The 24245-nt window shown below is 37.7% G+C and overlaps 1 protein-coding gene across 8 annotated transcripts in view; it reads right to left on the reverse strand.

Moving 5' to 3' along the window:
• Positions 1-24245, reverse strand: part of FARS2 (phenylalanyl-tRNA synthetase 2, mitochondrial) — a 259641-nt gene that overhangs the window by 229485 nt on the left and 5911 nt on the right. For 3 of the 8 annotated variants that reach the window (XM_068931928.1, XM_068931930.1, XM_068931929.1), the window contains one exon: positions 23234-23365. The exons of the other annotated variants lie outside the window; for them this stretch is intronic. The gene's annotated coding sequence lies outside the window, so the exon portion shown is untranslated. The remainder of the gene's footprint in view (positions 1-23233; positions 23366-24245) is intronic. 8 annotated transcript variants of the gene reach the window in all.

The following is a 24245-nucleotide window of genomic DNA, read 5'->3' on the forward strand; positions in this document are numbered from 1 at the left end:
ACCTGCCAACATCTGGGAATATTTAGTTACTGTAATAAATTGCAGATCAAAACTACTCTCTAAAAAACATGGAAGACAGTATAAACACATTTTTCACCACTTCAGAAGTCATATGCCACCATATGGGAACATAACTTTCTCAGAAAAAATTCCTAAGGGCTTGTCAAGCCGAAAACACCTGCACCTTTTCTTCTCAAGATGATGACGACTAGGACTAGATGAGATCTATTAATTCTAAAACCTGGAAGGCCATGATATCCAGAAACAATCCATTTCATTCACTAAATATAATGCCTTTGTTTAAAGTAATTCATTAGTTTTAAATAGGGAATATGTTGGGGGGGGGGGGAGGGAGAAGTAGAACGCACAACTTCAGCTGTCTGTATTTTTTCAAATATCCATCCAAATGCAACATATCCAGAATCAAAATTAATCATTAACTGGTAAGTAGGAAATGTGTCAATCACTATTTTATAAAATAAGAATATGTAAGTATTAAGAAAGTAAATTTGTGTTAGGTTGTATAATTGCTTAAATGTACACAACGTATCCTTCTGTTGAGCAAAACAGGAAAATTAATGCTAACCCTAACATAATAAGACTACATCTATTTACCATTCAACTTATTTCAGTCTTTGCCAATCAGCAAGAATGAAACATTTGCAAAGAAAATAACATAAAATGTACAAATGCTTGCCTACTCACTTAAATAACCTATTTTTAATTATGTTTTAAATCAATTCAGCCTGACTGAAGACCTGGTCTGCTCCCACCTACCTGCAAGCTTCCCCTTTAATGACCAGAATGAACGTGGCTAAATTTCATATAGATAGGTAGGGAGCTGCTAGCTCACATAAATGATTTCTCGTGAGCATCAAACAAGGAAGGCATTTATGATTGCCTTCCCTAACAATCTCCTCATGGTGCTCCGAGAAAAACTAATTATTCTGTAAAGACTGTAGTGTGGAATAGAGTTCCTGCTCTCAATTAACCTGGACTGGGTCCAGCTAATGAAGTGGAAGGGAGAAAAAAAAATTTAACAAGATGTGTTAGACTACTTTTAGCATACAACCTTATTTATATTCACTACCAGCTTAACCTACTCCCCAACTGTAACATGAAGATCCGATCAACGTGAAGTTAAATTCACTGAATGGCATTACTGTATTTGCAGTGTCTACTTTAGGAAAACAATGGACAAGTTACATCAAGAAAAGGCAACTATAATCTAAAGGTCTTCTCTAGGTAAGTTTAGCTGAAGACAGAAGTGGCAGGAAACCTCTGATTTTTATTTCCAGAAGTCATATTAATGGCAGCATCATTAAGTGCCCTCCAGTAGGGGCACTGGTGTAGAATTTTAGGCTTTGACCTTTTCTGTTTGCCACTGTTTCCTCTAGAAAAAGTATTGCAAGCTTAATACAAATCCATACACCAACGTGACATTATTAGTCACTGAAATTCTAATCTGAGATATATACCAGATACCTGCATGAGTAGTGAAGATAACAAGCAAATAACCAGTGAGAAAGTCCAGAGCAAGGGAGACTTCATCAGTGGAAGAAGATCAGGTTAGGGAACATTTAAACAAACTGTTCAGAAACAAGTTCGTGGGACCTGACAGGATGCATCCACGAGTACTGAGTGAGCTGGCCAATGTCACTGCAAGGCCACTCTTGATTATCTTTGAAAAGTCACGGTGATCTAGAGAGGTTCCCAACAGCCGGAAGAAAACATACGTCACTCCTTTTTCAAGAGGGGTGAGAAGGAGAATCTAGGGAACTACAGGCCAGTCAGTCTTACCTCAATCCCTGGGAAGGTGATGGAGCAAATAATGCTATAAACCAATTCCAAAGATACAAAGGACAACAAGGTGATGGTGAGTACTCAGCATGGATTTATGGAATTATGGCATCATTATGAATGATGCCTGGCCAACCTGATAGCTTTGTACAATGAGATGACTGGCTTGGTAGGGGAAGGGAGAGCGGTGCTCGTTGTTTATCTTGACTTAAGTAAGGCTTTTGACACTGTCTCCTCATAAACAAGCTGATGAAGTGGGAGTAGATAAGCGGAGAGTAAGGTGGGCTGAAAACTGGCTGAACTGCTGGGCTCAAAAGGTTATGATCAGTGGCACAAAGTCCAGCTGGATGGCAATCACTAATGGTGTACCCCAGCAGTTGATACCAGGGCCAATACTGTTCACTAATGACCTAGGCAACAGGATACAGTGAACGCTCAGCAAATTTGCAGATGACACAAACTGGGAGGAGTAGCTGATTCACCAGATGGTTATGCTGCCATTCAGAGGGACCTTGACAGGTGGGAGAAACAGGCAGGGAGGAACCTCACGAGGTTCAAAAAAGGGAAATGCAAAGTCCTGGTGGACAAGTTGAACACAGGCCCGCAATATTCCTTTGAGGCAAAGAACGCCGACAGCATCCTGGGCTGCATTAGGCACAGCGTTGCTACTAGGTAAGAGGGAGGCGATCCTTCCCCTCTACTCAGCCCTGGTGAGACCACATCTGGAGTGCTGTATCCAATTCTGGGCTCCCCAGGACAAGAGAGACATAAATATACTGGACCAAGTCCAGCGAAGAACCCCCAAGATGATTAACGTACTGGTGCAGCTATCATATGAGGAGAGGCAGAGAAAGTTGGAATTGTTCAGCATGGAGAAGAGAAGGCTCACGGGGATCTTATCAGTGGGTATAAGCACCTGATGGAAGCGTGTAAAAGATAGAGCCACTCTCTTCTCAGTGGTATCTAGTGAACAGATAAAAGGCAACGGGCACAAACTGAAATACACTTAAGTACAATTAACTTATAAACTTAAATTTAAGAAAAATTTTTTACAGTGAGGGTAGTCAAGCACTGGAACAGGTTGCCCAGAGAGTTTGTGGAGTCTCCATTGTTGGAGGTATTCAAAGCCTGACTGCACACAGCCTTGAGCAACCTGCTCTAGCTGACCCTGCTTTGAGCAGGGCAGAGGTCAAACTAGACAATCTCCAGAGGTCCTTTTCAACCTCAATAACTCTGTACATATACCCATAGCCACTAAACAAAAATAAGATTTGGGAGAGCAGAGGTAATGAATAGCCCTTTCTTGCACTCCTTTACTGACGATAGAGTACAAAATACTCCGAAACAGACAACTACAGGATGCAGCGCTGCAAGTCATCTGGAAACTGTAGTCAGTCATACTTTAAATCCTGTAGGACTTCTCAGCTAGCTGGTGGCAAGAGGTAGGATAGTCCAATGGCAGTATGAGTGTGCTTTTGCTACCCTGCTGTCAGGGCTTTGTGAGGATTGGAAGTACTAAATTCTGATTTCACAATCTACAGGTTTAAGTAGCTATGCATGTGTCCCCTAAACTCCTATTAGGTGTTTAAATTTCATGTTTAAACAGAAATTCTGTAAAGTTTTAGAATAACAAAAAGTGCTAACACACTGGTAAATAAAATAGCATAATTGTAGAGATTAAAAAAAAAGAATTAGCTTAATTTTTGTTGTTGATTTGTTTGTTTATCTGTCTGGGGAGGGGAAGAACTTGCTTCTTTGTGATATTTGAAAAAGAAAAAAGGAACGAAATTGCATTTTCTATTGAAGGTATTTTTTCTTGACCCTCTTAAAAAACCCAACCAGACAGAAGTCAGGAATCTAAAATTAAGGTTGTCTTTCTGATTTTGAGACTATCCCAGTGATGCACAGATAGGAAAGCTGATCGGCACTAAATGCACTCCTCCCAATTCAGAAAACAGAATCAAAAAATAAATCAAAGGTCTCTGTCAATGCCTGTACTTGCAGTGTTACTTTTTTACTGAGCGTCTCATACCACTTGATGTTCTACTTAAAGCTTCCAGCTGACAACAAAACCTCCGCTTTCATTTTATTTCCATTTTATAAGCATACAGTCCTTATGGAAGGAGCTTGGAAACGTAAATTTGTAATGCTCCAAAACCAGAAAGCAAGTAAAAAGTCTCCAAGAGAGTTTATTTTAAAAAAGAGAATTATTTTTAAAAAAATACATTATTTGCAAACATCTTTAAGTCTGTAAAACAGAGATGCTTTCATGAAACAGGGCCTTTAAAGTTAAACAGTAACATGTTAAGGATGACGGCAACTGCAATCACCAACATCAAGACTTTGTTTCAAATATAAATACAAAATAAATCATGGTTTGAAGCTAGCAATGTGTAATTTAATTAGCTTTATCACACATGAAATTTAAGAACAAGCTCTAACAATAGGAAGTAAAATTAAGTTCTATTGATATCTCTTGCAAATGAAGCATGTCTGGTTTGTACGTTTGTTTTGAATATATGGGAGCACTCTCATCACTTTCAACATCTGCGAGGAAGGAAGAACAGGCAAGAAAAGCTCAAGCCACAGATACTGTGCAAAGGAATACACGTGGAAATGAAAAACATAAATTTGGTGAAGTTGAGGTAGGGAGCAGGGGCAAGATGGAACGGTTCCGTAGTTTCTTAATAGTTATAATAATTGATTTGGGACTCCAACTAGGTACCATCAAGGAGCTGATAGTATATTTGCTGCAGTGGATAATCATTCATGTCAATGCTGTTTATATACCTATATATACACACATACATACACATAGATACACATATATACACACAAATTACATATAAATAATTGAAAAACAGCCATTACTCTTTTACGCCCTTTTCTACTTGATTGAGGAACCCTACCATCCAATCTCTTTTTTCCCTTTGAAATTAACTGGGAATATATGTGATATCATTTCCATTAACTGAAGTCTTTACACTGGGACTGGATGTCTCTCTGAAAGATATGTCCTGCCCTGGCCAGAAGTTACTGGAAAAAATAAATGAAATCCCCTTGACTGTCCTACTCCCACTGTTAGTCTAGATGGCATAATGCTATCTCACATCAATAATGGCTGGTCTTTGATATTTGATATTAGTAACAGAAACAAGGAGGAGGAAAACGTATATTCCAAGGAGCAACAGAACTACCAAAGGTTCGTGCGCACTACCGTCTACCTGCCTCCCCTCTAGATAACCTTCCTAAAGAGGACTTTCAGAGCATGGTAAAGTTCCAAAATTTTTTAACCAGGCTTTTGTAGTCATTCAATACTCTTTTATTATTTTCACCTCTCCTTCTGAAAGAGGGCATGAGTTTTATCCAAAAAATTCCCACATCAGCATTCTACGCTCTCTGCACTATGCTGCAATTCTTCTGCAGATCATAACTTCAGTACCTCAATCGTTTATGAGAGTAACAGAGAGGACACTGACCTGTGGGTCAGATGTTTCACGTAACTGCATTGCTTTAACTGACAGAAGGATTTAGCCCAATTCCTTAAACAAGCACCAAGCAGAAGATCAGCAGTAAAGGAGAACTATTGAAACATAAATAAAGATGTGCAACAGCAGCAAGGGAAATTCAAAACTGACAAATACTCTTTCAAATTTGCCTCCATGGGCAAGTTTCATACAAAAAAGCATTAAAGATATTCATTCACAAAGCATTTTGGTGAATATCTACACTTTGACCATATTGATTTGTTCCTCTCAAGACTTTTTTTATTTCTAAATCATTAAAAGAATGTAGAAATGCCTCAGTGTCATTAGCGACACATCAGTCTTGATTCAAGGAAATAATTCATCATATACGTCTTGCATTAGATACTGGGCCAGTTGTGTTCTACTTTAAAAAGGCAGGGGTGCATCTGTTATTAATCACTGCTTTGGGGTATACACTTTCAATCTTTTTCAAAATAGGGTCTATTTTATATCTCTAAGGCAGGTTTCTCTGCAGTTTCAAGTTAGAATAGAAAATGAACTGTGAGAAATACAGCAGGATGAGGAACACACATGGTCCTCAGCTGTCACACTCAGCTTTGCATAAAAATCAAAATGTTCTTTACTTACCTGTACTGCATTTCCACTGCAGACTGACTTTAAAGGTTAGTGGCAAGCCACAGAATGCAATTACAAACTTTTCCATATAAGCAATATACTTTGGACTTAAGAAGCAGGAACTTAAACTACTAAAATAAAAATGATTTAGACTCCAGTGACAAAACATATATATAGGTACTTCCTCAAGCAGTTTCACTGACACAAATAAAAATATATATCACTGCTCACTGGCCCAGAGCATCAGTGTTAAAATCCAGATATTTAAGAGGACTCCCTTTTGTACAGAAGTCACTCCTGAAAGCATGGGAGAAGATCATTTTTTGCACCGATATTAGAAGGGTGGGGAAAAAAAAAACACTGAAGTCAAGCTAAATTCAATCTTATTGCCATGGTTCTCCATCACAAATGATAAACTACTGCCATCATCACTTCAGTCTGTTTACTGTAGTTTAAAGCTTCACTTACAGACATGCAAAGGGGTCAAAGAGAAAAACTGAGTAGAGAAAAAAAAAATCAGTTACTAAGAGTTCGAAGGCATGGATAAAACATGTTATTCACCAGGGGCAAACTGGTCTGCAGAACAGCTGCAAAAAGACAGTAAAAATCATGCAAAAATGTAAACATATGTAAAATATCTGCAAGTTTCTCTCTTGATTATCCAGTAGCTATAAGTGCTGCAGTTTACAACAGTTCTCAGTGGTCTCAAGCGTTGCTGACTGAACAGATTACAACAATCTATTGTTAATATAAACCCCAGGATAGCTATTACACTACCACTCAGAGAAGGCGGGGGGGGAAGCACAAGACCCAAATAAAACCCCACATCAACCAACCAAAAAACTTACTCTGTAGAACCTCATTCTTTACCTCCTCCAATCTATCATTGTCATTTATCTTAGTCATTTCTGTATCACTGACAGGGGCTGTTATTAAAACAGCAAAGCACGAAGAGCCATAAGGATAGCTGATAAAAAAAAACAATGCAGTAACTGTAATGAGAATAATGGGGTGCTCAGAGATTTCCTTGAACAGATGGGTGAAGGCAAGAGAAACTTCCAACAACTGCAAGGGTTAGAGGGGTTGGAACAAGGTAAGGGGGCATCATAAAGCTAATGTGAAGGGAAAAAAGTTACAGAAGCAGGCCATGAGTTGAGAAAGATCTGGTAATATTCTGTGTCCCAATAATCTGGTGCAAGAGAGCTGGGGGCAAGAGCCACGGAAGGATGCACTGATAATATAGCATCTAAAAGGGAGAGGAAGAACAAGACATTCCAGACAATTTTCAAGGAAAAAAAAAATCTATTTTTTTCCAGTAAAAATACTCAAGAAAGAGGAACTAGAACTGAAACTCAAACTGTATATTCTTTATAGTACTACCACTAGGTGTATCAGTACTCCCAAACCTTAAGTGCAGCACAACACAATAATTTTAATGGCCAACAAGTAACAAGCAAGCAACTCTGAACACAGTATGATCAAAGTCTTAGTTTTTCCTATATTTGTGACCAGAGATAAGATGTATGGAAACATTTAATGGCTATATAGGCTATATATTAATATATATTGATTTTTTTTTTCCCCTTAGAGTTGCCTCTATCAGTTTTAGTAACATATTAGAGCACAAAATTTGCAATCACAAATGGAAACCTAGGAACTAGGACCAATATAAAATTATTGACTCTCCAAACCTCTAGCATTCAAGGAAGCTGAGTGCTCTCTGAAGCGGTCTGGGAGAACAGCTTCTGAGTTCATCTCTATGGTTCCAATTTAAGCAGTTTTACACACACCAAACAGTGGTTCCTCACTGCATAAGAAGATCCACTGGTTTCAATAGAATTTGCCAAGGATTGATGTTGGGTGGTGGACTCAACAGAAAGATGGATGGCTCTTTTTGTTTTCTTTCTTTTTTTTTTTGGTTAAATCAAAGGTGGAGCCACTTTAGTTATCTTACTTAAAATCACATGGCACAATCACCTGTCTAGCTCTCCTCAAAGACACTTATTCAAAACTTATTTATTGCCATTGGGAAGGGGCTGAGATAGGAATTGCTCTTCGCAGGAGAGCCCTAACCCAGCTCTCCAGGTCAGCCTGCAGAGGACTTCCAGCTCCCTATTCACATGGCTTAGTCCTTCGAGGCAAGTGAAGGAGAATGAGTTTAGCAGGAGGAAAAAAGAGGAGTAAAGCACAGGGGAATAGAGCTCCGAAACAGTGACCTGGCCCTTCAGCCAGAGAGGTTGCTTGGTCTGATATCAAGCCTTTTGTTGTAAATGCCTTCTGTTGATCCCATTCTCAAATTCAACCAAGTAATATATCTTAAACTAATACATAGAAAAAAATCATACATTCCAAAGACTTGCTAAGAACATGTAACTCCGTTATCTTAATGCAGATACCCAAGGCAGGAGATTTCAATATGAAAAGCAGCAATTAGCCTGCTTCAAAGATGCATGCTCATGATTCTGAGACAGGCGTGGGATAGTTTTACACAGTTGGCTCCAACATGGTTTAGACAGTCTCAGATACTCATAATAAAATGTTTTGCATTTTAGAACCGTTTAGATATTGCTGATTAAACTTTTTAAAATGTATTTTTGCATAGATAAAGCCTGTGTTTTAGCCACTTCTGTGCAAAAAAAGTCTCTGGTTTTCTGTTGTCTTGTGATGAGAAAAAAAATGCAACGGAGGATGGATTCTCATTTGCCTCTAATTCTTTTACTCTTTCAACATAAGTGTTCTGCTATATTCACAAGGAAAGGTGGTATAGTAGTCCAGTAAGCTGGTACAAGAATTAATTAGCGTAGCATGAATTATTTTGTAAGGAGAGACTAGGGCAAATAAAACTCAGAAGCAGGCTACAGAGAAGATGACAGAGAGAAGATATGCTTGAGCCCAGTATTCAGCAAACACGCAAAAACTTTGCATTGGCTGCTACTGGAGATCCCTTGGTGACTTTAGAATGGAGAACAACCAAAAACAGAAGGAAAAAATTCCAGCAGATGGCTGTAAATGAGAACAGAGACAGGTGACTAACAAGTCTGAGAAGAATAAAAATAAAATGGGAGCAGTGCCATAGTGTTATCATTTTTGTAGAGCCACCTGGAAAGGTAGCTGGCTTATCAATGAATGCCAAAAATGAGTAGTGCCCATCTGCTCACCCTAATAAATATCCTTCACTAGAAAAAATGCAAGAAAATACAACTTTCAGCATGACTCACATGCCTTCAGAAGACCTGTTTATTTAAAGTATTTATTTGGATCAACAGGGCTTTATAACTACTTGCCCTAAAGACAGTAATTCTTTAAGATCATCCTTGGAAGCACATGGCCAGGCAGCAGCTGTAAGAAAGACAGCAGAAAGCATCAATGCCTTAAATAATCCAAAACTCTGTAATTATCACTGCCTTCAAAATGACTTTGGGTAGATATGACTGGCCAACTGAATGGACTGATGGTAAAGCCCTAAAAAGGAAGGCAGTTTAAAATTCAAGAACTGGGTATTTCTCTGGAGATAACAGCAGCTGCAAGTGTCTCCACTCAAAAAGAAGCAAACAACAGTGTTGGCTTACATCACCTTCTCAGCTGGCCGCGCAGAATGCAATAAGGGCCCTTCTTCAACTCCTTCTAAATGTTGATTGAGAAAGTAGTTTACAGCTAGCAGAAGGTGGAATGACAAATACTCAGGTCTTTCATAAAATAACCACTACACAAAGAAATAGATGAGAGAGAAAACTAAAGCATACTGGTTGGTTTACTTTCAAAAGTTTGAAAGCAAAATGTCTCTTTATTAGCACTAACCTTTATCAGCTGCCAAAAATTGTTTTTACAAGAAAAATGAAGCCATAAGAGTTTGGAGTAGAAATTCAGACTTTCCAAATCTGAGATATTTCCAAGCTGACCTTTTGATTCAGAGTTATATTTATTTTTCATACATGACAAATTCAGTTGGGGGGGAAAAAAAGTTAGTTTGACATCATCCATTCTGCCACTTCAAAGAAATGTAATTCAATCACAGAAAATTGTCTAGATTCTCATGATGTTATCCAGAATAAGACAAGTCTTTACACATTCACAGCCATCTTGGCAATACATAAGCCATCACACTACTTTAGTTTCATTGCTTTTTTGCACTAGGACTCATACATAAGTGCTTGGTGCTAAATGCTGCCTCTCATGTGGCAAAAATTAGGAAGAATTAAACATGAAATATGCTTACATAAACATGTATGATAGGAAAGGAAAATATAACAAAAACCATGCTTGCAGAAATACGAAGCACAAAATATGACCAAACATGTAAATACATGCCAACAGGCCACAGCCACTTTGGCCATACAGGCCAAAGGCCAAAGTTCTACAAAAGCCCCCTTTTATAAAGGACAGAATTCCTTCAAAAGTTAATATAATACCTGGGGTCTTGATTTTATAGAACTTCCAAGCAGCAGTTTTAAAAACCGTCTATACTTAAGCCAAGCAAACAGATATTGCACTGTATGCAATGCAAAAAAAGCTATGTAACATTGAAAGGTTTTTTTCAATTTAATATTCAGGATATTCATTTCTTTAATAGTTATAAAGTTATTTTCTTTGTGTAAATTTCTTTAAACTTGTTTGTCTTCAAAATTTTACATTTCATCAAAAGCTACAAAATTTAACAAATTTTATTAACTGTTCCTGAGACTGAAGTGAAACACATGATTCTTAAGGTCTCAAGACTAATACCTTAACTGTACCAGCTGCAAAACTCAGCTCTTTCAGCTGAAGCACAAAAGGTAACACTGGAACACTACATTGGAAAAAAAAAAAAAAATCCTAATGTGATTTGGTTCATGCATGAACTTAACCCACATTATTTCAAAAAGTATGGGTAAGAGGGGGAATTCTCAGATACAATATCAAACATTAAATTCTGCTTAAATAACAATGAGCAAAGCCTTCCACCAAAGACAATAAACTCTCGAGGTCACATTATATATTTTTAACTACAGGATTACCCACAAGACATCCCCTTTCTAGTCCAATATAAACCGTTGTTGACTTTTTAAATAAATATTTTTCTAAACATTTGGAGGAAAGCCTGCATCACTAAAAACTTGCATGTGAAACAGACATCCTTAACTTTTAATGTCTGCTATAAAAATGCGTCAGGAGAAAAGTTAATGTTAATCCTCCAGTATGTTAGCAGCAAAATACCCCTTTCTCTTCCCTCTTTAGTTTACTACATCTTATTTTTAAATCATCTGTTTTTCAATATGGTATAAATAAGGCACGCTGCTGTGGCAGAAAGACCTTGCCCACGCTGCACGAACAAACAGAGGTAGCTAATGCCCACAGCCAAACAGGTCTGGAAAGGCCTTGGACAGGGCTTTGCACCCACTGTTGAGGGCTTCTCCTTGCACCTCCAAAAACAGCTAATCCAAAAGCTATTTCAAGACACCATACATTTCCTAATTTTACCAAGCATTAAATTGTTGTCATTGTGAAAAGAAAAAAAGCACACCCCATAAATAATGTCACTGATCAATAGTTACACAGCCTACTGAGGTCATTTCACACCTTTTCGCAATCATCATGTGCTGACAGGATTCATCCCAGAGCAGGGCATCCTACCTCTAGTAGGCATGTCACTCTTAATTTAAGAAGAAATCAGCTAAGCAGATATATTGCTAATTCCTAACCTTCAAAAATGTTTCACTGTCCTAAAAATCTGCTCCCCCCCCCAAAAAAAAAACCCACAAAGTATTTTCTTTAAAAAGCAAATGTGCAGGACAGCAACACAACTTGAAGCAATTCCCTAGGTCTTAATTTTAAACTGCATTTTAGTTTTCTAATCTGTTTTGCTTTCACATTCAACAGAATAGAGCTACCTAGTAAGAATTACTCTACCTCACCTCAAAACATTTCAACATTCTACAGTTTCAAAAATCTCTCTAGGAAGTAACATTTCTATTTGCCTCAGCTGAATGAGATTCAGGTTTTGATCTGTTATGATTTCTGTTGAGAGGAATTTTTACTCTACACAGCAACCATAAAATGGTACTGCTTCGTTCAACAGACTTTTTTTTAAATGCATTCAGAAGTATTCAATGTCTGCTCATCACAATGCAAAAGAAGAGTTTTCCTTCCCATCCAGGGTACCAGACTTAGTATTGGTCAGTGCCAGCTTTCCAGAAGTTAGAGAACTTAGTAACTAGCCCAATCACACAGTTATACTTGTGGTAAAGTTCATTATTGAACTACAACCAACAAAAGGATCAATTACAATTTAAATATCTGAAACAGAGCCTGAAGGATCAGTAGTTTGCAGGAGGGAAAAAACAAAGAAACAAACAAAAAAACCTTTTATATAAACAAAATTTACACATTTGGGGAATCAATGTCACAATAAGCACAGAACCTCAGTTTTGACTTGTATCACTGAAATGTTTTTAGCAACCTCATTTTGGCGTATTTCTCCTCACAAGTACAAGTATGTTGAGGATCACAGCTTTAAAAGTGGAACATTTACTTGCTTAAAAAAAATTCTTTCTAAGAGAGGGGGCATCTGAAGTAGAATTATTTTAGCCACAATGGAAGAACAAATAAAATGAACTGAATATTTGTTGATGCTGGCAATAGATTATTTCAGCTCCCATCCTCCTTCAGAAACATCCAAGTCTTTCTAGGGCAACAGACCTACTGCTGGCAAAGTTTAACCACCTTAGCATCAGGTAGGTACACTCCATTCTCTGTCCTCTTACGCCAGAAAACAATGTGTGCCAGCTGAGTCGGGGAGTTGTTTTTGTTTTTAACCTCTTCCGTGTATCCAACCTAAGTGTATGCATCTATCTAATTATCTGGCCTTGTCCTGGTGCGCCAGGGATAGGTTTGCTTAAATAATTCTGATGGCTTTCCTGGTTGGCTTGGACAATGAGGAAACTTCTTCAAGCAAAACAAATGAGCAAAACAAACCAGATGCTCCTTTTGGTGTACAGTAGATGAAAGTTTTCAGCTACCCAGCCATTCTTAATTATTTTCAGCAAATAGGTCATCTGAGCAGAGTTGCTCATTGTAGTTCTTCATTCCTTTGCTGAGTTAATCTCATCTTGGAGCATTTGGCATTTCACTGGAAAAATAAATAGCCCATTTTGTTCTTACAATAGTTAAAAAGAGAGCAAAGGCATGAATATAAATGCTCACTTCTAAACCTAACAATGTCCTTTTCTATAGCATCTAGAGGACCCAAGAAAAGGAGGCTTTAAGGTTTTCATGCCACTTGTGATACAGTCTCTTACCACTAACCAATGGCAGAGAGTTGGCTTAGGAGCAAGTCAGTCCAGAGCCATTACCCCTAGATATGTAGAATCAACCTTTTAAAATTATTTACATTATTTATTACTTCTTACAAGCAGAGATCATGGTGATGACTAAAAGACACAAGGCTTACGCAGCATTACATAGCAGTTATCAGTGCCTGGAGCACATTTCCCAGGACATAGGTTATTTGTATCTACAATTTTAGGTCAGGATCAATACAGAGGACACAGGCCTTTGTCCTCAAGAATGACCATTAAAAGCTTTCTAGAGAAAGGATACTGCACATCTCTCCCTGTTAACGTGATGGCTTCCTAAGAGGATAATACCTAAAGAGCCTAGTTCCAAACGCAAACCACAAGTTATAAGTATCAAATGGTGCTGGCCAGGCCAACAAAAGTGAAGCTCTACTAGCAATCAGTAGGCAATATCACCATGGTTTTCTATGAATTTTGTATCTGCATCTGGTGTGGAGATCTTTACCAGATCATCAGCGATATTCCAGACAGGCACAGTTCATCAACTGCAAGTGATAGGAACAAGAAGGTACTACATTTTGAGTGAAAAAAATCACTCCATGATGTCAATATATTACTTAATACATGCTTGGCAGACCAGCATCTTCAAGGAAGGCCAATAAAAACGCTACTAGCTTGTGGTCTTATTTGTCACACAACACCTCACGTTTCAAGTAATGTAAAGACTACACATGTAAAACTTGGGAGAGATTCAAAGGCGCACAGATATCTCAATAAGTCACACACGCAGAAATGTATTAATACATCTACTTCTCAGGTCTTAGAAAGCTGGTTTACTATCTATCTTCCTTGTCTCCGACTGATGCGAAATGCACGATGTATTACAAACACCTTACTCTCTTTTCTTTCCATATCTCATTACCAGTATACAGATGGCCTTGGCAGCTCTGTACCATAGAGAGGATAGAATTCTCCTGCAGAACTGCTTATCTAAAGAACTGAAAAAAAAAAATATGTTGGAAGAAGACACAGTGAAGCAAAAAAACAGAATCCTCAAAAAAATCAAAGATTAATCAATTTCTTAGACTTCTGTATTACAAACACCCAGAATATTTCTATGTCAGAAACTAATTCTGACAAGCTATTTAAAATAACAAAATGAGAACAGCTTTCATTTAAAGATAATTCATTTAATGATTTAATTAATTGAATTAACTTAATACTAACAGAGAGGTTAATTTGAAGAGGCAAGCTGATAAATTTATGACAAGCTATGATGTACTTTTTCAGATGAAGACAACACACTAATACCTTTAAAAATAAGTAGATATGTTAGTGTAAGTTTTATTGTTTAAGAAGTCTTCTCTACCTGCAGAAATCTAACAGCTTACGTTTATGGTTGGTTACCATTTCTACAAAATCCCAATATTTGCTAATGATCTCCAGAACTGGAAAAAACAACCTCTTCTGTTTCAAGTCCTATTGTAGACATGCGCTACTCTTCTAAACACATGCACTAACACATGCACTTTTTATTCATAAACCATCCATTCTCAGTCCTTTGAAAATAATTCAGACAGCATTATACTTTTTCCCACTTATGTAATATGTGTCAGCCAGCAGAGCATGATTCATTCTCAGGACTGAAAGCAGGTTACAGAAGGCTTTTCCGCAAGCAGCATAACCAGCAAAACTTTATTTTCTCTGTGTCTGGAGGCAAAGCTTGTTTGTAGATTCAGTGAAAAGGGACAAATTCATCCTGTTACCTCTGCTTCACTTGAGGCATTAATAGGGTCTCTCTCCTTTATTAAGCCCTTTATTCTCAAACAACATATGTAACTTGCAGTCTTTGAGATCTAGACCTCCCTTGTGAAATGTTGACCAATGATAAGCATAAAAAGGAGGGCTAACAGCAGATGTACAAATACATACACCATCTCATAGCCCTCACTTCCTTTGAAATGTAGGTTTAAAAATTAGAATTTGTAAGAATGGTATTAAGCTCAACTCCACAGTGTTTCCAAAAAGTGACTGCAAAAGATAACAGCAAGAGATTAAGTGCAAGTAGCGTTTTAGTTCTCAAAAATGATACAGCTTTAGTTGTACGTTCCTTCTCACTGACCTTTACCAGTGAGAACAGACTAATCTGCCACTCTGGGGAAAAGATTACACTTATATACTGTCTATCTAATTTCTCTGGATATCATTCATCCAGAACACCCACTGCTGTCATTGGGCTACAACAGGCGTAAGTGTGAACAGACTGATTGCCACCCAGAAGTCTCAAACCAGCTCCCATTGCACATCGCTTTGGATGCACAGGGATTACTGCACAGACTTTGTAGGGTCAATTCATATGTGCACAGAGCAGTTGAATAACATAAACTGCACATTTCTCTGTGGGACACCCCAGGCAAAAGTATGGGAGTCACTGCTTTCTAAAGGCCCACGTGTTGGGAGGGATGGCAGCAGTGACCACAATTTTTGAAACAGTACGCTTTATGGAAACAAGAAGGTACATCAAAGCCATAAAAGCTGATGAACACTGTGGTGTTATGAGTTGATATTCAAACATATGAAACCAATCCCCGCTCTTAATCAGCAGAGGTCAGATCCTTGAAAATCCTCTGATCCTTGAAAATCTTGTAACAGTGATCTGATAGCAGGCTTGTGACAGAACCAGAAACAGAAAACAAGTTTTCCCAGCTCGTACATCTAACTACACTGTTTCAAGACAGGCAAGCAAGATGTGTGTCTTGTTTCACTAATCACAGGACCAGCCTAATGACTGTCACCACACAACATCACTTGCTGCAAATCAGTTAAAAAAACTAACAACATTCAAACCAAATTAAACTGAATCATATAATCTTTATCAAAAAGAAACATTCTTTTTATACCTGAAGTAAACACCTACAAATGCAGTGAATCAGAAAACCACTAAACAATATATTTTTCTGCAGTTTTATTCCCATTCGACACCAAAAACAGTATAATGAACGTATACATTTCAGTTTTCCTGTTTCTCAGATTTGTACCTTAGAAAAATAGTTTTCCTTCTAAAAAAGTTACTAACACACTGAAAAACAAAGGCAAGCAAAAAAAATCAGTTGCTCACCTAGGTCCCTTCTCAAACACAAATGCAGAGGTAGATCCAATATGAGCTCATCAATCAGAAGCTCGAGACAAAAAACTAACTAATTAGGTCACCTACTCCAATCCTCTCCCCAGGCCTGAATCATTCCCTAACGCATACAGGGCTATTTTTGAGATATACGTGCCCCTCCAAAATCTTTGTAAATAATAAACGTTCATGCATCAGTGTGGTCTGAACGTACGCTGTGCTTATTTAAGAAGGTAACGTCTGCCTCAAAAGTGCATATGTTCTGTGCCATGCTGCAGTTGCTACGGAAACTTTTTCTGTTTTTTTGATAAAGCAGCCGACAAAATAGCCACATAAAACCCGTGCAATATTTAAATGCTGCCTCAGTAGCTCTTAAATGCCCCTGCGAAAAAATTTGAGGTTCCTTTTAATACTTTTTGGCTGACGCACATCTCTTTGAGTTGAGTTTTTATTGACAGGTACACAACCAAGAACATTAGAGAATCCCAACTTGTGCTGAAAACTGACCGCAAACTATTGAATGCAAGAACGACTCCAAAAGATCGATTTATGGCCAGTTACACAACTATTAACTTGAAAAGGATATAAGGAAGCACCCTACTTTCTACCTTGGTATTTATACCTCCTGTTCCAATCTATACCACTAGTGCATAAGAAGCCTGGTAGCTTTCATAAACACTTAAATTGTAAATTATTCAGGCTTACAACAGTATTGCCCAATATTTGCAAGGCAAATATAGGACACATCTACACGGAATCCCTGTGTTCAGAGTAAATACACACAGCCAGTTCCCACCACCCTTCCTTGCACTGAACCGTATCTTATTACATGAACTGCCACAACTAAAACACTGGGACTGCTCACCTAATAAGGCACAACATAGCCCAAATAAATGTGATAGAAATTTGGCTGATGAAAACATATAGAAAAACAAACATTTGGCTATTCTGAACAATGATGGGGAAACAGCCGAGCCTACAAACCTGCTACAGACTTGGTTTTATGCAGAGAGGCTTCCTCTGGTTGTCCCTCAAAGTCACGTAAAATTTAAAGACATCTCCAAACATGATGCTATACTGCTTTACGCAATTTAAATAAAAAAATAAGATGACAGCATTACTAGGGATACTCTGATCATAATCTGTGATGAAAACATACATTATCATATATTATCACACAGTCATGCATTTGACATTACAGAACCTACTTTTTACTCTCAGGCAAAGAAAACTTATCATGAAGTACCATTTCTAACCCATAATGTTAAAAATAGCTTATGTTATTGCCCTAGATAAAGTTAAAAAGTAGATACCCAATGAATTCATAATTAATCTGCTCCCTTCTTTAGCATAAAAATATATTCAATGACATAGAAAAAGACCTGCTTTGTGTGCAATATAAGATGATTAGATAGGATGTTATAATTAACAAAGGGGGGGGGGGGAACTGCTACTGTTTTTAGCAGTAAAAACATCTAGCTTTTAAGTAAAGGCCCAGCAATAAATAGGAAAGCCAACCACGTGCACTTCCAGACTTGCCAGAGCATAGATAAATATGTTGATTTATATAACTACCATCTCAGCAGGTAAGACACTAGAAATGTCAACATATCATCATTCCCAAGCTTACCATTAATTAAATCATATGCATAGAGATTCAATCCAAGGACCATGAAAGCCAATGAAAAAAAAACTCCCATGTAACTTGAGGAACTATGGATCAGTTCCAGGCAGCTAACTACTACTCCATTCTCTTTCGTCTTTATCAAAAATATTCCAATAGTATGAAAAGCAAAGAGGACTTCATATGAGTGTGTAGACTTTTTAATCTTCTCTCAGACCTGAATTTTAAGTGAACTACATATAATTAAGCAACTTTTTCCATAAAGCTGTATGAGACACTATTCCAGGTTTGGAAAGAAGAGAGACTACAATTCTTGTTACATTAATAGCTTTAAAAGGTTTCAACTACTCCTTTCACACACAGGTTTAACCTCATTGTGAATTTATGCGGCACACTGTTCAACACTGCTGCAATATATTGCCGTATTGATTATGAGTTAAAGGGGAGGTCATCTGGTTTCAGCACCTCAGAACTCAGCTCCCAGTGCTGCACAGCCACATGATGAAGTCTCCTTGTGATCAGGGTGTGAGCTGAGGTTCAGCCAGATCAGCCTAAAGGCTCTCACTGATTTAAATCAGAGCTGGACAGGAGTTGGAATAAAATCTTCATCTGGGAATTCAATATATGCACCACTGTTACTAGTCATTACGCAAATAGCGTCTCACATCTAATGAGTATTGCACGGGAAGTCAAATAATAAAAACCATTCTTTTCTGGTAAAGAATCAAGAGTCAGTTATATGAATATCTAAGTTGTCAGCTTTTGCCAGGAAAATGGGGTGTCTGCCTAAAACTTCACATTCCATCTATATAGGGACATCTACATAGGACATCTAAACAACCTATAGTGTTTAGACACAGTTTCAATAAAACTGGTCTATGCAACACGGACTCGATGGCCAGCCTATCTCCTCCTTGCTCTAGGAGAGATTTAAGTATTTCTGAATGAAAAGGGTACTTTCTTTGATCAAACCCATCACATTCAACTTTAAAAGGTTCTGGAGGTAAAGCCCAACAGGTTTGCTCTTGGCACTTCCATCTGTTCCATGTTGGCAGAACCACACAAAAAAGCTGAGGAGAGAATGGTATTATTACAACAGCCTTCATTTCCACACCTCTGATCTCCTTTGCTGGAGGTACTCAGAAGCCCAACAGGAGCTGAAGCCAGAGACTGTGCAGTGGGATCCTTATGACCAGGAAGTCAGAGCAGCGGGATTTTGTTTCCACGCAGAGCAGAACTTTTCCTCATGGAGCTCTGAAATCCTGAATTTGAAGATGAAACGGTCTCCAATCAACTTCCTTCCTCTCCCAATGCCTGCCTAAGACTAAAGAGAAAGGTGCCAGGAAACAATGACTGAAATTCCCACCATGTTTCTACTGCTTAGCTTTGCCAGAGAAGATTTCTGCAGAGGTACCTTCAGGCCTCCAACTAAAAAGTACATTGGCCATTTTTTTTGGTGGATCCAGGCTTTTAAGAAGTGATCCTATACTCAACTCCTGATCCAGTACAGACACAGCTACAAAATAACATAGTCTGTACCATAGATGAGATATGATGAGTAAAAAATGATTCCCATAAATTCACCCTAAGACTTAACATTGCTCTTGAATAACATTTTTTGTATTTTCATCCATTTTAAAACACCGCTTTTGTCTCACTCTCCCTAATAAGGGTCCATTACCTCTGACACATATAAAGGGATCCCACAAGTTGTACTAGAAGTAAATTCTGTTTACTGTGACATTTTTCTTTCCATAATGCAAAAGCCTTTAGTGTTTTGGTATGATTCCCCATTTCCAAAGCCCTTTGCTGTTGACTAGTGAATTGGAAAACACTGACAAGAATTTTTTTTATCCTTCCATCTGCGTGCTAGGCAGTTGCATCCCATTAGCGCTAATGGGAGTTAGAAGTATAAAGACTCCTCCATTTCACAAGAAATATTAACCCTAGGTCTTACAGCACATATTACCCTGGATGAAGACATACTACTAGCAAACAGAATCTGCTTAGAGACTCTATGTCATCATTTACATTCCATCCTAAATCATATGCATTATAGGTATTACGGCAAAAAAAAAAACAACAACAACAAAATCATACTAACTTAGACATAGTGCAGTACTGAGTGGTACACTGTAAAAGAAAACTATACAAATGTCCAAATAACAGTTCATGCTAAGCCATTTCATCTACACAAAAAGCTGGACGTACGTGAACAGCAGAATTCATAAACAATAGAAAGAGCTCTGTCACACAACTCTCACACAATCATAGTATCTATCTCCATAAAGCTGGTCTCACATCAACACAAATTTCAGAAGGTAGAATAAAAAATAAATAAGATTCCACTACTGAACATTTTCAGTTTGGTTTCCTTTACTCCAGTCTTTCAGCAACTTATTTACTACACATATTTTTTTTAAATACTCTGCTCTTATTTCCTTGGCCCCAGCCCTAAAATTCACAGCAAGCGGATGGATAATGTATTCCTTCAAGGTCCCACATGACTTTATCAAGCCTCTGTGCTGCCTCATCAGTCGTCCTACACATAGCTGGCGCACAAGACAAAAGACTGACTTTCCTCTTTTAAAAACAAGCATACTCAAAAAGGCACATACGCATTAACCGCCTAGACAACCTCCATTAAAAAGTTTAACAATTTCACTTTATGTATTCTACAGTTATAAATGTATAACAGTTACCAAAAGACAGAGAAACAGATTTGCAAATATTCTGCTCATATTATGAAATATTTGCCATACTTGTGGCTAAAGAAATGGATTAACTATGTTTAAAGCTTAAGGGTAAAAAATATATTATTTTTTTCTTAAGATATTTCAAGTGCAATGAGTGATACTGAACTACATGCAATGCTTTTGAGAAAGATTCATCAGAATTTTTTTTAATAAAAATCCTTCAGTTTAAAGTTCTGCCTACTCAAATAAATGCAGGTCAAGTTTTCAAATGGAGCAGCTTAATCCTGTTCTAATTTTCTGACACCACTGCACTTTGGTTCTGTTAAAGTTTACAGCTTAATTTAATTAATTACTTTAATCGAGGACACTTTGTAGATATACAAGCACACCTACCTCATAACACTACACTTGACCAAGCCTGAACACCAACACCCTTACAGTGTTCAGTAGGTGTTGATATTTCCCGTAATCTGTCAAAGGAGAACTAGTTCCAAGACATTCAGTAGCAAGAAAAGTGAGGGAAATATAGTTTAAAATATCAGCTTAAATTGTTTCTCCATCCAGTCCTGCTACCAGAGGACACGTAATAATCCTCTTGTATTTTGCCTCCAAAATCATCTGTGGAAATGCAGTTTGCAACATGCTAAAAGACCAAGTTCCACACAGACCCAGCAGGCTCTGTCACTGGGGGTTTTAAAAGAGAGCAACCAGGGGAGACTGGGGTCAAACAAACTCTTAGCAGATGAAGAGACAGGAGTTGGTAGGAGGAGAGGAAGGAAAGAAAGGATGAATAGAAGGAAGTACTCAGACCCTGTAAAGTTTTAAATGGGGTTTACATAGAATCATTTAAAAAAGAAAATACATGGGGGGGAAAAAAAAAACAGAATAAACATGGTGTTTCCATATACTTAGTTGAAGTCCTTGTTTATCTAGTAGAATCTCTATTTGTAAAATGAATATTATATTAAGACCTACCAAAGAAAACAGTGAAAAGATGGCATTACCATAATGAGACACATTCTAGGGCAAAAAATAAAAAATATAACCTATGCCAGGAGGGAGATGGACAGAGTGGAAAAGGAAAGAAAAAGCTAATTGTGTTACATAAAACGTAAGCTGCACTAACATACGCAAATCCCCACTTAGTCTTTTCTTTATTAAGAACATACTTCTTTCATAAAACTTGACAAAGCTAGGGTGCCAACATAAAAACAACTAAGTTGTCCAAGTTAAACAAGCCTATATAGAGTCTAATATTTAATTATTTCCTCAACATCTGATAATTTTACATGTGCAAGGCTGTATCCGTTCAATTTAGAAAATAAAATTCTCAAGGGAGGAACTGTGGTAGCGCACTAAACAGATTTTCATCCTGAAAGCAGTTAGTTGTAACAAAATCAAAGTTAAAACCAATGTTTCAAAAAGGCTAAGCTTAAGCCAAAATAAACCAGAAAACAATAAAAAAAACCTCTAAAATTCCCCAAAATAAGAATACTATCAACACTTTCACAATCTAAACAATTTTCAAATCATACAAAAAAATGGTTTGAAAGAGGCAATAACGCCTTGCAATAACTTCGATAATTTATACTGGTTTTCTGTTTTTCCACTTTAAAACGAAAATTTTATTTCACCAGGAAGCATTTCCAAATAAGGTAAAAGTTAATTATTTAAGTAAATTACCTGCATAAAAATAAACAACAAGAACAGAGCGAGTACAGAGCCAGAAGAGAACAACTGATCTTAGCCAAAACTAATCCTAGGCCATGAAGCGTACTCAAAAAAGCTAATCACACAGAATTTCTGGAACAGGCAATATTTAAGTCAGGACTCCATACATTAACTATTGTAAATCTTGCCAGAACAGTGCTTCAAACTAGTCCTTTCCAGACACCCCTTTCCCACCTTTCTGCAGGTTGTTAAACCCATCCCTACAAAAGATGCCAGCTCCATTTCATAGGTCTGCATCTTTACTCAAATCCACCCTGATCCATGGTTTTAGCTAAGACACAAAAATTTATAAAGAGATACGACACACATTGCCTGTACCCTGTTCTGCTGTGGGGATAAGAACATATTACAGACTGGAAAGTTAATGGTGGGTTTTGTAACTCCATAACTATCGCCTCTCAGCAAAGCTCCCTGAACTCCTCACTCACCAGACAACACCATGTTAAATTCTAAGTTGGACTAACTACGAGTGGTTAGTAATGAGAACCTAATTCTGCCACCTGTTATCACACTGAACAGCAGCTTTTTATGTAATCGAACAGATTTCAGTGGGACTATATTCAAAGAAATGGACATACTCCAACATAAAGTGGTAGAACTTGTCCTTTAGAAGATTATTAGTACCTGTGTTTATCTTGAGTCTCATTATTCCCTTTGTCCTGGTATAAGAAGTAAGGAAACCCATGAATTCCCTATTGAAAGCAAATCTAGATACCTAGCAAGGTCTTCAACAGCTGCTAACTCAAAAACGAAGGAAGATTTGTTCTTACTATTATTATTATTTAAATTGCAGAAAGCCTGAAAAACTGTTACTACCTAAAAAGACTGGCAATGCCAGTGTCAAAGACAGGTTCAGAAAGGAAAATTTATTTGTAAACGCTTACCAGCAAGTAGGGATATTTTTTTTCTCAGCCCTGCTTCCTCTGCCTGTTAGCTTTAGGCACTGCTTCTTTCCTTCTCTTCAGGGACAGACTGAAAGGTAAACTTTGGCACAGTCCCTTCCCTAATATAAAAAACTAAAACAGGAATAAAAGAAAGCTCAGTCCAGAAGCATGAAAGCACATAGAAAATACTGGCAGTTCATCTTATTTTAGAAATCCATTAGGAACACGAGATAATCAGAAACATGTCATTACCGTGCTATCATGAAAGCTGGCCAGAGTTCTAGGGACATAAAACTGATACTGACAGAACAGTGAAAGACCAAAAATGCCAAGGATCATGCAAAATTAAGTCATCATCTTAAACTCTACCACCATTATAATTCACTAACACAGGTATATTGTTCTCCTCTTTTAAAGGAAATAAAATCATTGCCCCACAGTTTCCCTCCCACTCCAAGAAGGCCGTCTCTTTAGATTTTCTTTGCTTCAGCTTTATGTTTAAACTGGTTTTGCTGGACAAAAAGTCCAGCCTACCAGAAGAAAAAAAAAGAAAAAGTCATACGGATGCATAACATGGTACAAAATGGAAACACGTTACGGAAAATGGAAAGCCACATTTGCCCTCATAATATAGTCAGAAAACCAAACATGCAACCTACTTACAACCTTCTTTATCCTACTGCTTTTCACATCCATTGTAAACAGTAGTTTTGCTTAACCCTTCTCTTCCTAAAAAACACCCCAAAATATTAGCATCTTCCACATGTCCCATTCTCAGAGGTCACATCTTTTCCCAATAATACCTTTTTAACATATTATAAAAATCTTCTAGCTTTCACCGTACTTTCACATGTGTAGCCCACACCCACAACACAAAGAGTAAGAGAAGAACCAGGATCCACCCAAGCTGCAGGTTGTCTTTGATTTCCCACACCTGGGACAAGGGACTGGGTAACTAGGAAAAGCAGAGTTCTGTGCTAGGTTTGCACCAATTCTCAATGCTACAGTAGGA

This window comes from Struthio camelus, chromosome 2 (genome assembly GCF_040807025.1).
Source record: "Struthio camelus isolate bStrCam1 chromosome 2, bStrCam1.hap1, whole genome shotgun sequence".
Taxonomy (NCBI): Eukaryota; Metazoa; Chordata; class Aves; order Struthioniformes; family Struthionidae; genus Struthio; species Struthio camelus.